Genomic DNA, 11,986 nt, shown 5'->3' on the forward strand with positions numbered 1-11,986 from the left:
ACTATTCTCGGTTTGGTCAATTAAATTTGTTTTAATATGTATTTATAGTGGACTTAGGCAATTTTTCTTAAGGGTCATTTGATCATGCATCAGTTTGCAACACAGACTGAGGCTCACTATCTCTTCGTTGTTACAGCTTCAATACTTTTCAACGATTTTCCTATATTTTTATTAACACTGCACTATAAACACTTAGATATAGATCTAGATCTGCACACAAATCATAATTTTAAAAAAATAATAATTTATTTATGGTTCTTGAAGGACTATCACACCACCTAACACAGTCACATGTGTCATTTAACATTTTTGCATAACTTCAGCCAAAAAGATAATTGTCTGTAATATTTAGAGTAAATGTTCTAATTTTATCATTAGAAATAAAACCCACACAAGTTTAATTAATTCAATTTCTGCTCTTTTCTAATAACCTTACCTATTATTTGCTACACTATCTTCTTGCTTTAACTAACACACCTGTTTTCATTTAAAAGAGGGAACCTATAGTTTTGTAATTTAATTGTAAGTGTTAGGACAGATTTAGAATCTAGTCCTTATATACTAGACACTTACGCATAGGTTAAATTGTAGGTCTACACTATTCTCAGAACTATGCTTATATCTTTATACAGGCTAGAAGTCTATATATTTTAATTAATTATTTTTAGCGCAATTTCCATTCTGGAGAATTGCGTTTATTAACCCGTCATTTCTGGATGGCTAAATGTGTGTCCGCAGCTTTAAGTCGTATCTCCTCCTCAACGAAGCAATATCGAGGACTAGTTCCAAAAGCAATTATGTGAAGCAAGTTACAAGGATGAACATAGGCCATAAAAATTCCGGGTTTCTTTCATGGATTTCCCGGAAAAGCCAAAAAACCTAAAAAATTTTTTTGCAGTTTTTGGCCCATATCTCGGCAACCAGACCACTTAGCGACTTGAAACATGTACCAATCGATTCCTGCCATAATTTAGAGCAATATTGCCGAAGGAAGTTTTCAAAAATATCCTTTCGTTCGGTCACAATTTTTTTTTTTAATTAATTAAAATTTGGACCGAATTAGTAGGCATTTTTATCCAACCACACCACACGCGTCATCACGTTCAATGGCTGCGACATCACGTTCGGTAGCTAGGCGCGCAATGGTTTTTAGTCATGTAACTCTATTGTAAATAAAACATGTAAAATACTGAAATTTTTTTTTAATAACTAACCAATGGTTTTACTAACCCTGCTCTTGATTTACGCTACGACAGAGCTATTTTTAGATAACATAAGGAATTGCGCTTAAATGTCACTAGACTTTTTAATAAACTTGTTTAAATAACAGGCTTCACAAACAAATAAATTACAGATAGGCAGAGATTTTCAGTAATAATTTAAAAAGAATTAGTATTAGTCATCATTCTTTTTAAGAATCTTACCACTACTTGATCAATTACTAAATGCCGGATTGGTCTAGCGGTAGAGAGCTGGACTGCTAACCTGTAAGTCTCAGGTTCAAGTCAGTATACCGTCCTTGAGTCCACCCAACTCTGATGGGCACCTAACTCACATTAGGGTAAGTAATGGCAGCTGGGCATAGTGCTGACCACACTATCTCTTCATATGCCAAGGTCACAGAAACAAGTGAACTCTACTTCACTTGCCCCTTAGACCGTCTGGTTTGAAAGGGAACTTTCTATTTATACTCGTCTAATTCTTCTCCTTTTTTGTTCTTAATTTTAGTGTTTGATGGGATCCCCTCCAACACAAGTATACGTGTTATGTAATGAGCGTGATAAATGTGGGCAGTACAGGTGGTTGAACTAAGCATAACTATTTTTACGATGAGTTGAGGGCAGCAAGTCAGATGAATTTACCATTTCATGGTAATTTAATGTTAGTATTTAAAAAAAAAACACTATGAAAACCGAGGACGTTGGAACATTCTATTAAATGCTATTAATATTATGTTTTACAATTACATAATTAGTAATCTACATACTTAAAACTAAATATTTTTAACACGTTTTTCTTAACTCAGCTTCGCGTTTGTGGATGTGTGGATTTGTTTGTTGTTAAAATTGACATCGAAAATTAGCCCACTTCTGATTGCTCTAGAGACCTGAAATTTGGCATGCATGCTACTTTCGCCTAACAATTTCAGATGCAATCATAAAAACTAGCAATTAGAGACCGTAATTAGCTTAATTTAATTACGCCCAAAGGACCATAAATTTGAGGACATGATTTCTAAAGATACCGACAAGACTGGAGGCTTGTTGACACAGTTACTTCGGCCCCAATCGATGTGAGCGCGCTGGCCGTGATCGTTTAGTGGTTAGTACTTCGCGTTGTGGCCGCGACAACCCAGGTTCGAATCCTGGTCGCTCAAGATTTTTTTAGTCCGTGTATTTATAAACACTTAGTCAATTCATACTTAATCAAGTCATTAGATAAAGTAGAAAATAAACTATATAAAAAACTTTTTTAAAAACCACGTTTTTCATGTGTAGCAACGGACTAAAAAGGAGAAAATAAAATACTTAAAAAAAACTTTTAAAAAAACCACGTTTTTCTTGTGGACTAAAAAGTAGAAAATAACTATTTACATACATTTGATGACAAAAAACGTGGGTCGGGCAGATGGGTCGGGAAATTTGATGGTGAACGTACCCACGTTTTTTGTCATCAAATGTATGTAAATAGTTATTTTCTACTTTTTAGTCCACAAGAAAAACTTGGTTTTTTAAAAAGTTTTTTTTAAGTATTTTATTAGATGAATTATAAACATTGCCATGCGTATACAACCTACACACATAACATTACATTTAATTAATCGTAATTTAATTTTGCACTCACTGAATATATAATTCATAAAAGTATTAACACATTGCATGCAAATATATATTTGTGACTTTTTGCCTGTGACTCTTTTTCTGTTTTTTCCTGTGTTTTTTTTTCCTGTGAATTTTTTTCCTACAATCATCTACATAAGGTGGTACATTCAGTAGCGTAGTGAGGGGGGGGGGGGGCGGGCGGGGACATATGTCCCCGGGTGCCGACCTTAGGGGGCGCCAAAATGGGTTGGAAAAATAAATTGAAAGGTTGAGGGGGGTGCACATCGAAAGTTTGAGGGGGGGGGGGGGGGGGGTGCAAGTCAAAATCTCGAGGGGGGGGGGGGGTGGGTGCAAATCGAAAAGTTTGTCCCCGGGCGCCGGGAAGGGCCGCTACGCCTCTTGGTACATTAAGTTTTTAATATAAAAAAAACTTTCCTTCGTTGCCGTGAGGGGATGGGGGGGGGGGGGGGAGTTCTACTTTTGGAAAACTCAACCGGCAGTGTGTTAAGGTTGGGGCGGGGGGGGGGGGGGGGCTGGAGGAAAGGGGAAGGTTTTAAGCGTTTTAGTTGCGTCAATTTTGGACTGATAAAAAAAGGGTGAAAGGTGGACCTCCACCCATCCTCTTTCACCCCTAGCCATATACCAAGCTTCGACTTATTGTGTATAAATCTTCTTGTAGGGAGTAGTGGTGGGGGAGGGGGAAAGGGAGTTAGTAGCCATTAGAGATGAGCAATTATATTTAATTAAATAGGATATAATCGTAAAAGGCGGATTTCCTTGATTACATTAGCACAGTTTTATTTGTTTGTTATAAAAGTAAGTAATTGGTTTCAATTAAAGCAGTGAAATACAATACAGATGATAACTTCCCCCCCCCCCCCCACGCTTCAAACGTGACCTAAATCACGTGATACCTACGTCCGCCGCCACAGTGGTGTACACCAGACGTAAACACAATCAGCTGTTCACCAGCGCTGGACGCGTTCACTTTATGTAAAGAATCGCACCCGCGGAAAAGGAAAAATACGTTAAAAGACTTGAACTCTTAGAAATTGAAGATCCTTATACTGTTATTTACAGTTTTGTGAATAATATAAATATGTGGCCGAAATTTCTAAATAAAAATAATGTTAGCAATTCTGTTTGCGTTTAGAATTTAAGTAGACGAATCTGATCAAGTGCAGTAATATATTATAGGTTATCTAGATCTGGTTAATGTAGATTCTAGATTCTCTGTTAAGTACAAGATTTAGTAGCAATAGATCTAGTACAACCACACTTCTGTAGCAAACGTTAGACCACTGGGTAATAACCAATCTCAGCCAATCTGGGTAGCATGTTATACAATTTAAGACCCTTATAATCCGGCAGGGAAGTTATCAGACACATTAATACTGAGGTTCAACCCGATTGTAGGAAAAAAAAGTCACAGGAAAAAAAAGTCACAAATATATATTTGCATGATATTTGTTAATACTTTTATGTATTAAATATTTAGAGAGTGTAAATTAACATAGGATTATTTACATGTAATGTAACGTGTGTAGGCTGTATATGCATAGGAATTTTTATAATTCATCTAAAAATATTTATTATGAAGTATGTAGATTGTAATTATTTTTAAATTAAGATTGCTCCAAAGTCACCGGCCAGCCCTTCACCTTTTTCTAACCCACAATAAAACCAAAGAGGAGCCTGTACCACTGCCCTTCCCTGAACATTTCTCACCTCCGTGATACCCAGACCCACAGAGATAGTATCTCTTAAACAGTAGCGTACGCAGGGGTGGAGCAGGGGGAGCGGCCGCTCCCCCTCTGGCCATTTTTAGCAAAGTGGCGCCTTTTTGGAAACTTTTTAAACTCAAAGTTTTAAACATTGATATTTGTTAAAAACTTATCTTTGGTCGGCACATCTATGCAAATCACAAGATTTATTTCATGCAGCAATTAATTATAACAGTAATAGACTAGTAGAGTCAACGTTTACAACACGTATTAGCAGCTGTATCAATTTGTCATTCTAAAAATAACCATTACGACGCATTGCACTGTTTAAAAAACCTCTACAGGCAGTACCACTTGGCAAGAGGGGTGTTAAGTTTAAGGCAACTGTATAATGTATTTGCTTACGAATAATTGAATTAGAAAATGTTACATGTAAAACTTCAATCATAATTACTTTATATATACAGTTTAAATCGTGTAATTTATTTTTTTTAAATTACAATACAGACACAAATACAACTAATGTGGCACCTCTATTTAAATTTGCTTATGGTAGAACTGCGTAGCGGTGGGGAAATTTTGACAAGGTCATCGACATCATCACGATTAAGTGGTAGTATTATGACAGTTTGATTACGATTACAAATTAAATGAAACAGTATCAACTTTCTATTAATAATTATTTTAGTTTACTAGATCTAGATCTATATTATATTTGAACAATGCTATATTTTATATATATATATAAAACAACAACCCAATTTAAACTTACACTGATCGCACAGTTAATTATCCGCTACTTATTTAAATCTACTTTTGAATCAGTATACATGCGTAATTGAATATGTATGGGGTCGTCCATAAATGACGTCACACTCGTAGGGGGGTCCGAAATTTTATGACGGTGTGTGATGAGGGGGCGGGGGGTTCAGGTGGTGCGACGTCACACTTTTGCATTATAAAAAAGCAATGTTAGAAAACGAAGTTTAGACGTTATATTGCGTTTTAGAAAACTGTTTTAATAAATTGTAATAACAATTGATTAAAATACTATATTTTGACAGAGTTCAGACAAGATTTTGGGAAAATATAGCTGTTTAAAAAAATTTAACTGCAATTTTGAGGGGGGTTGTAGGCTGAGGTGTGACGTCATTTTAGGGGGGGGGGGGGGGGAGAGGTCTGGCTTTTTGGGACGACGTGTGACGGAGGGGAGGCAGAGGTAAAAATCGTCAAAAAAGCGTGACGTCATTTATGGATGACCCCCTATGTTTAGAACAGTCATCTAAAAACTGACGCTATGTTCACTCTGAGTTGGTTATCCACACCCACCTCACCACCACAATTGTGTAGAGCGACATTAATGTCACACCTTGGTATACGCTGGATTGGATAATTGACCTAAAGTGACCGGACAGTGGTGAATGAAGTTGAACCCCTCCTCTCAACCCGCAACGAACTGATCTGTTAAGTACATTTGGAACGCGTAATGATGTACCAAAGTACCATGCCGCCAGAATCATAGCTATTGAAACGTAAATCTCTGTGAATATTGTTTTTGCAATTACCAGTAAAAGGTGTGTGAGCAGTGATCTAACCCATACCTTCTCATAATGTTAAACTAGTAATTAAAAAAAGTCTAGTGACAATTTTAGCGCAATTTCCTTGTGTTATCTAAAAATAGCTCTGTCGTAGCGTAAATCAAGAGCAGGGTTAGTAAAACCATTGGTTAGTTATTAAAACGTTTTTTATTAATTTTTTTTCCAGTATTTTACATGTTTTATTTACAATAGAGTACATGACTAAAAACAATTGCGCGCCCAGCTACCGAACGTGACGTCGCAGCCATTGAACGTGATGGCGCAGCTATTGAACGTGATGACGCGTGTGGTGTGGTTGGATAAAAATGCCTACTAATTCGGTCCAAATTTTAATTAATTCAAAATTTTTTTTGTGACCAAACGAAAGGATATTTTTGAAAACTTTCTTCGGCAATATTGTTCTAAATAATGACAGGAATCGATTGGTACATGTTTCAAGTCGCTAAGTGGTCTGGTTGCCGAGTTATGGGCCAAAAACTACATTTTTTCGAGGTTTTTTGGCTTTTCCGGGAAATCCATGAAAGAAACCCGGAATTTTAATGGCCTATGTTCATCCTCGTAACTTGCTTAACATAATTGCTTTTGGAACTAGTCCTCGATATTGCTTCGTTGAGGAGGAGATACGACTTAAAGCTGCGGACACACATCCATCCATCCATTCATTACCAGAAAAGACGAGTTAATAAACGCAATTCTCCAGAATGGAAATTGCGCTAAAAATTATCTTTAAAGAACACATAAAGTCAGAAGCTAATTAAAAAGTGAATGATATGTAATGGAAGACCAATATTTTAGTTGTATGTAGACTATTTTTCCGATTGTATTACTATTAATTTGTAAAGCTAGTTTTTATACCAACTCTGATTAAAAAAACTTTCATTATGCTGTAATATTTTAGCATTTATGATAACAATATATTTAGATCTGATTGTAGACAAAACACTTTTGTAAAAACAAATAATGTTAAGCTATTTTATTAGATTCATAAGTAATTATTGATTTGTTTTGATATTTATAATAAAATGTGTAGAATATACATATTTATATTAAGATATTGATTATTTCCCCTTTTCGCTTGTCATAGGAATTATAATGCAGTTTTTTTACAAGGGTTACGAAACAGATTATGCTGCGTTCATTGTTTTTGGTTGTAGTGTGATATATATATATATATATATATATATATATATATATATATATATATATATATATATATATATATATATATATATATATATATATATATATATATATATATATATATATATACTTATATAGAAGATATTACAAATTCGGCGCCTTTTTTTTACTATTTTCGCTCCCCCTACACCGAAAACCTGGGTACGCCTCTGCTCTTAAACAATTTTGACCCCCAGGGCCCAGCAGGGAGAACAAAGGGGAAAGTCCCACTGCTCTCCCGTCAACATTTCTCACTTCGATGTCATGTTATGTCATTTATAGCACACATGGCTTATCAGGGGAAAGCTACACACTAGCATACTAGCTACACACTAGGTGCCTACTGTAAACTACTAGACTGTAGGCCCTATGTAGACCTGCAATTGTATCAATTGTAGACTGGGTCCATTTTTCTAAACCATCTCACTTATAATGTTTCTAGCTTGATTTGTTTCTTTTATAAACAATGGATTTTAAAAAAAAAAATTAGCCTAATCATTAACCAAAATATAATGCACAAGAATCCTTGATCTTCATTTCTCTTTAAAACGATAGATGCAGTCAATATGTAATGCAATCCAGTATAATTATCTGATCTATCATGTGAAGTTGAGAGAATCCTAAGAATCGTAAAAAAACAACTAATCGCGTCATTTAACAAACCCGCGAGTGAAATCATACATTACACTTTTGAGGTGGATTGTAATGACTGACGAGAAGCCGCGTTGGTTGTTAACAGTCTTTATTATTTACAGACGCCATGATGGCAAGAGAGAGAGGAAGAAGTAGCCAGAGACAACTATATATAGATAACAACATGTAAGGGACATCACTCAAGATAACAATATAAATATAATACTAATACAGAGAGTGAGTTCCCTTGACCTCACAATTAACTCAATCTATTACATCCCTTTACCCTTAGAACACAATAACACATCTCTCAATAGAACAATTGATAGTATCCTAAAATCACCAATTATATTGTAACATGAACACTATGGTAGATTACATCCTTGCAAACAATGCACAATATGCTACAACATAATCAAGATACAAAACAATGATGTCAAAGTCCTTTTGACCCTTAAAATCATAGGTCTAACTTATTTGGGACTTTGATTGTCCTGCTTGACCTTCTCAGTGGCTTTTGATTTGGTGACTCAATATTCTGACCATCTGGATTCTCTATGTCAGGAGGTCTAGGATTTAAATCATTAACTCCAGAATTTACATTTTCTGACTCCAGACAACTTGGTTCACTCATATCAACAGAACTTGGTTGTGGAACAAACTGAGTTGGTGTGAACTGTTCAGATTTGGTGGGATTGACAGATTCACACTTATTATCTGCACAAGTTATTTTTAACTTTATAAGACACAGGTCCTGTACATTGAACAATTTGACCTGGTATCCATTTTTCCTTTCTCCCATAATTTCTTAGATACACATTCTTATTAACACCAAATTCTCTTTCAATGGGTGTTCTGTCATGATTGACTTTTTGAATTGGCATCTGAAAGTATTAAATGGCAAAAATCTTTTTCTCTTTTCTTTTGATGTTACCCTTTTAGTTTCTGTAAGTGCTAATGATGTTAGCAAAGTTGTTTGATGATCACATTCCTTCTTACTAATGTATTCTCTTTAAAACATTTGAAATTGCCATATCACCATAATCATTTATTAAGTTACAAGTACTTTGTTTAGGCAACTCTGACTGATAATGGACTGCATCTTCTCCATCTTTTATATTATCTTCACAAAGGGTTTTAATTTCTTATTTTATATGGCCTTAAGTCATCATTCACAGACTCTTCAGGCCAACCATTCTTACAGTACTCATATACTTTTATTAAGCACTCATCTTTTTGTGTTTCTCTCTTAATATCATTCACATTTATATTGGAGTTATCCATGATAGTGAAGAGAACAAATACATCTTCTGGTACATAGCTCAGGCTCTGGTTTTTTAAAGGTAATCTACTAAGACTATCTGCACTATTCTCAGATCCAGGTTTGTATTTCAATTCATAATTGTATGCAGTTAGTGTGATAGCCCATCTTTGAATTCTTGGTGAGGCATGCTCAGGTAGGGTTTTGTTTTCTCCAAATAAACCTAGCAATGGTTTATGATCTGTAAAGATGGTGAACTTCCTACCAAACAGAAACTTATGAAATTTCTTAACACCAAAAATGATGCCTAAGCCTTCCCTATCTAACTGAGAATAATTTTTCTCAGCCTGGTTCAAAGATCTACTGGCAAAAGCAATGGGTCTGTCACCCTTCTCATCCATGTGAGACAAGACTGCTCCTACACCATCTGGTGAAGCATCACATGTCAATATAAGTCTTTTCCCTAGGTCATAGTGAGTTAGTAAGGTGTCAGAAGACAAAGCCTCTTTTGCTGTATTAAAAGCAGCTTCTTGTTGTTTACCCCAGTGCCAAGTTGCATTTTTCTGTAGCAGCTTGTACAGTGGTGATAGTTTACCAGACAGATTCCCTATGAGCTTTGCATAGTAATTTATCAAGCCCAAAAAAGCTCTTAGTTGTTGGGTATTTTCAGGTTTGGGTGCTTCTTTAATGGCTTTTGTTTTCTCAGGTTGAGGTCTGATACCTTGCTTGCTTAATATATAACCAAGAAAACTAATTTCTGTCAACATGAATTGACATTTATCTTTGTTTATCTTTAAACCTTTTTCACCAACAATTTTCAATACTTTATCAAGTGTTTGAAGATGTTCAGTGTCATTCTTACCAGTTATGTACACATTGTCAAAGTACACACAAACATTTGGAATGTCCTTAAAAATACTGTCCATGACAGCTTGGTAAATTCCAGGGCTAGATGATATGCTAAAACATAGTCTTTCATATTGGTAGAGTCCTTTATGTGTGTTTATTGTCGTATAGACTTTTGAATCTGGATGCAGTTCTAGTTGAGTGTAAGCATGACTAAAGTCTAATTCAGTGAATTTGTCTCCTCCTGCCAAATTCAAAGAGATTTCCTCAATGTTAGGTATAGGGTACCTATTTAGCTCTATTTGCTTATTCAGTGTAGTTTTATAATCTCCACAAATTCTTATAGAACCATCCTTCTTTAACACTGGCACAATGGGTGTCGCCCAATCGGAATAGTCTACCTTCTTTATAATGCCATTAGATTCCAATCTACTTAGCTCATTTTCAATTTTATTCCTCATTGCATAAGGTGGAACTCTAGCTTTGCAGTATCTTGGATTTGTATCTTTAATGCTTAACTTCACTGTTCTATCATTTAGTAAACCTGAATTACCAAAAACACATTTATTTTCAGATATAACTTTATCTAGTGAAGTAAGACTAGATTCTTTTACATTCTTCAATGAACAAATACTCTCCCAATTTAACTTAAGATCACTTAACCAGTTCCTACCTAGTAATGGCGGTCCATTTCCTTCAACCACAAGAAGAGGAAGTTTAACACTTTGACCATTATAACTTACATGAACCATACACTCTCCTATTACCGGAACATTGTCACCAGTGTATGTTGTTAAACACTTGTGACATAGCTGTAGAGGCACTGATCCTCCTGTGACAGCGTCAAAATCTTTCTTTGTTATGACTGTTAGAGATGCTCCAGTGTCAAGTTGGAAGCTGATGCTCTTACCGTTGATATTAACTAGTACATTGATGGGAGCATGACTTATTGATTTCACAGAGAACAGGTTGAAATCCGGTTGCGAATCAGTTTGAGCATTTTCACAGGTAGAGTGGTTCATTGGTTGGGTTAGGTAGTCTTGGTGAGAGTTAACATAGTGCTGCTTTTGGTTGCGGTACTGTCTTGACTGGCTAGATTTAGCAACAGACGAAGACTTTGCAAAGCAGGCCTTGGCAATGTGACCTTGCTTACCGCACTTATAACAAGTTGCTAACTTGAACTTGCATCGATGAGATGCATGGGGACCTTTGCATCGATGACATTTTTGATAATTATTACTAGATTTAGATCTAGGATTTGAACGAGCAGGCTGTTTAGCATAAGTTGGAATGCTCTGATGGGGTTGATGTTTATTGACTAACCTGCTGTTTACTGCATGGATCTCTGAAGGTGCTAAAGATCTCGCCGCATCTGATGACTGCTGGAATGACATTGCAAGTTGTATTGCTTTTTCCAATTTTAGATCTGACTCGAGCAGCAACTTTCTTTGAATATCAGGGCTGTTTACACCTGTCACAAACTTTTCACATAGTCTGTCAGACAGCGTTTCTCCAAATTCACAGAATCTACTTAAATGACGTAAAGCAGCAACATATTCTGATATTGACTCGTTTGGTTGACGAGTTCTACCGTCAAATCTAGCTCGACATAGAAACTTTGATGGGGTAGGCGCATGGTGGTCTGTTAGCAATTTGCTCAGCTCGTTAAAGCTCTTGGTATCTGGACTAGCTGGTGCGCATAAGTCCTTTAGTAGCCTGAATTGTTGAGGCCCTATGACTGTTAACAAAACAGCTCTCTTTTTGGCTTCTATCGTCACGTCGTTAGCTTCTAGGTAAAAGCTTAACCTCTCTAGGTAATCTTGAATGATTTCATCATTCGCATCAAATTCTTTTATTTGGCCATACAGCGCCATAATTCTAGAAATAATTAGCTAATAAGCTCTAGCAAACCTCTTTTTTGCG

General features: G+C 35.8%; 1 protein-coding gene across 1 annotated transcript in view; it reads left to right on the forward strand.

Moving 5' to 3' along the window:
* Positions 1-11,986, forward strand: part of LOC131950641 (zinc finger protein 436-like) — an 88,293-nt gene that overhangs the window by 19,886 nt on the left and 56,421 nt on the right. The gene's annotated exons all lie outside the window — the stretch shown is intronic.

The sequence above is a fragment of the Physella acuta genome, unplaced genomic scaffold (genome assembly GCF_028476545.2).
Source record: "Physella acuta isolate Inbredline_101_S28 unplaced genomic scaffold, ASM2847654v3 ptg000063l, whole genome shotgun sequence".
Taxonomy (NCBI): Eukaryota; Metazoa; Mollusca; class Gastropoda; family Physidae; genus Physella; species Physella acuta.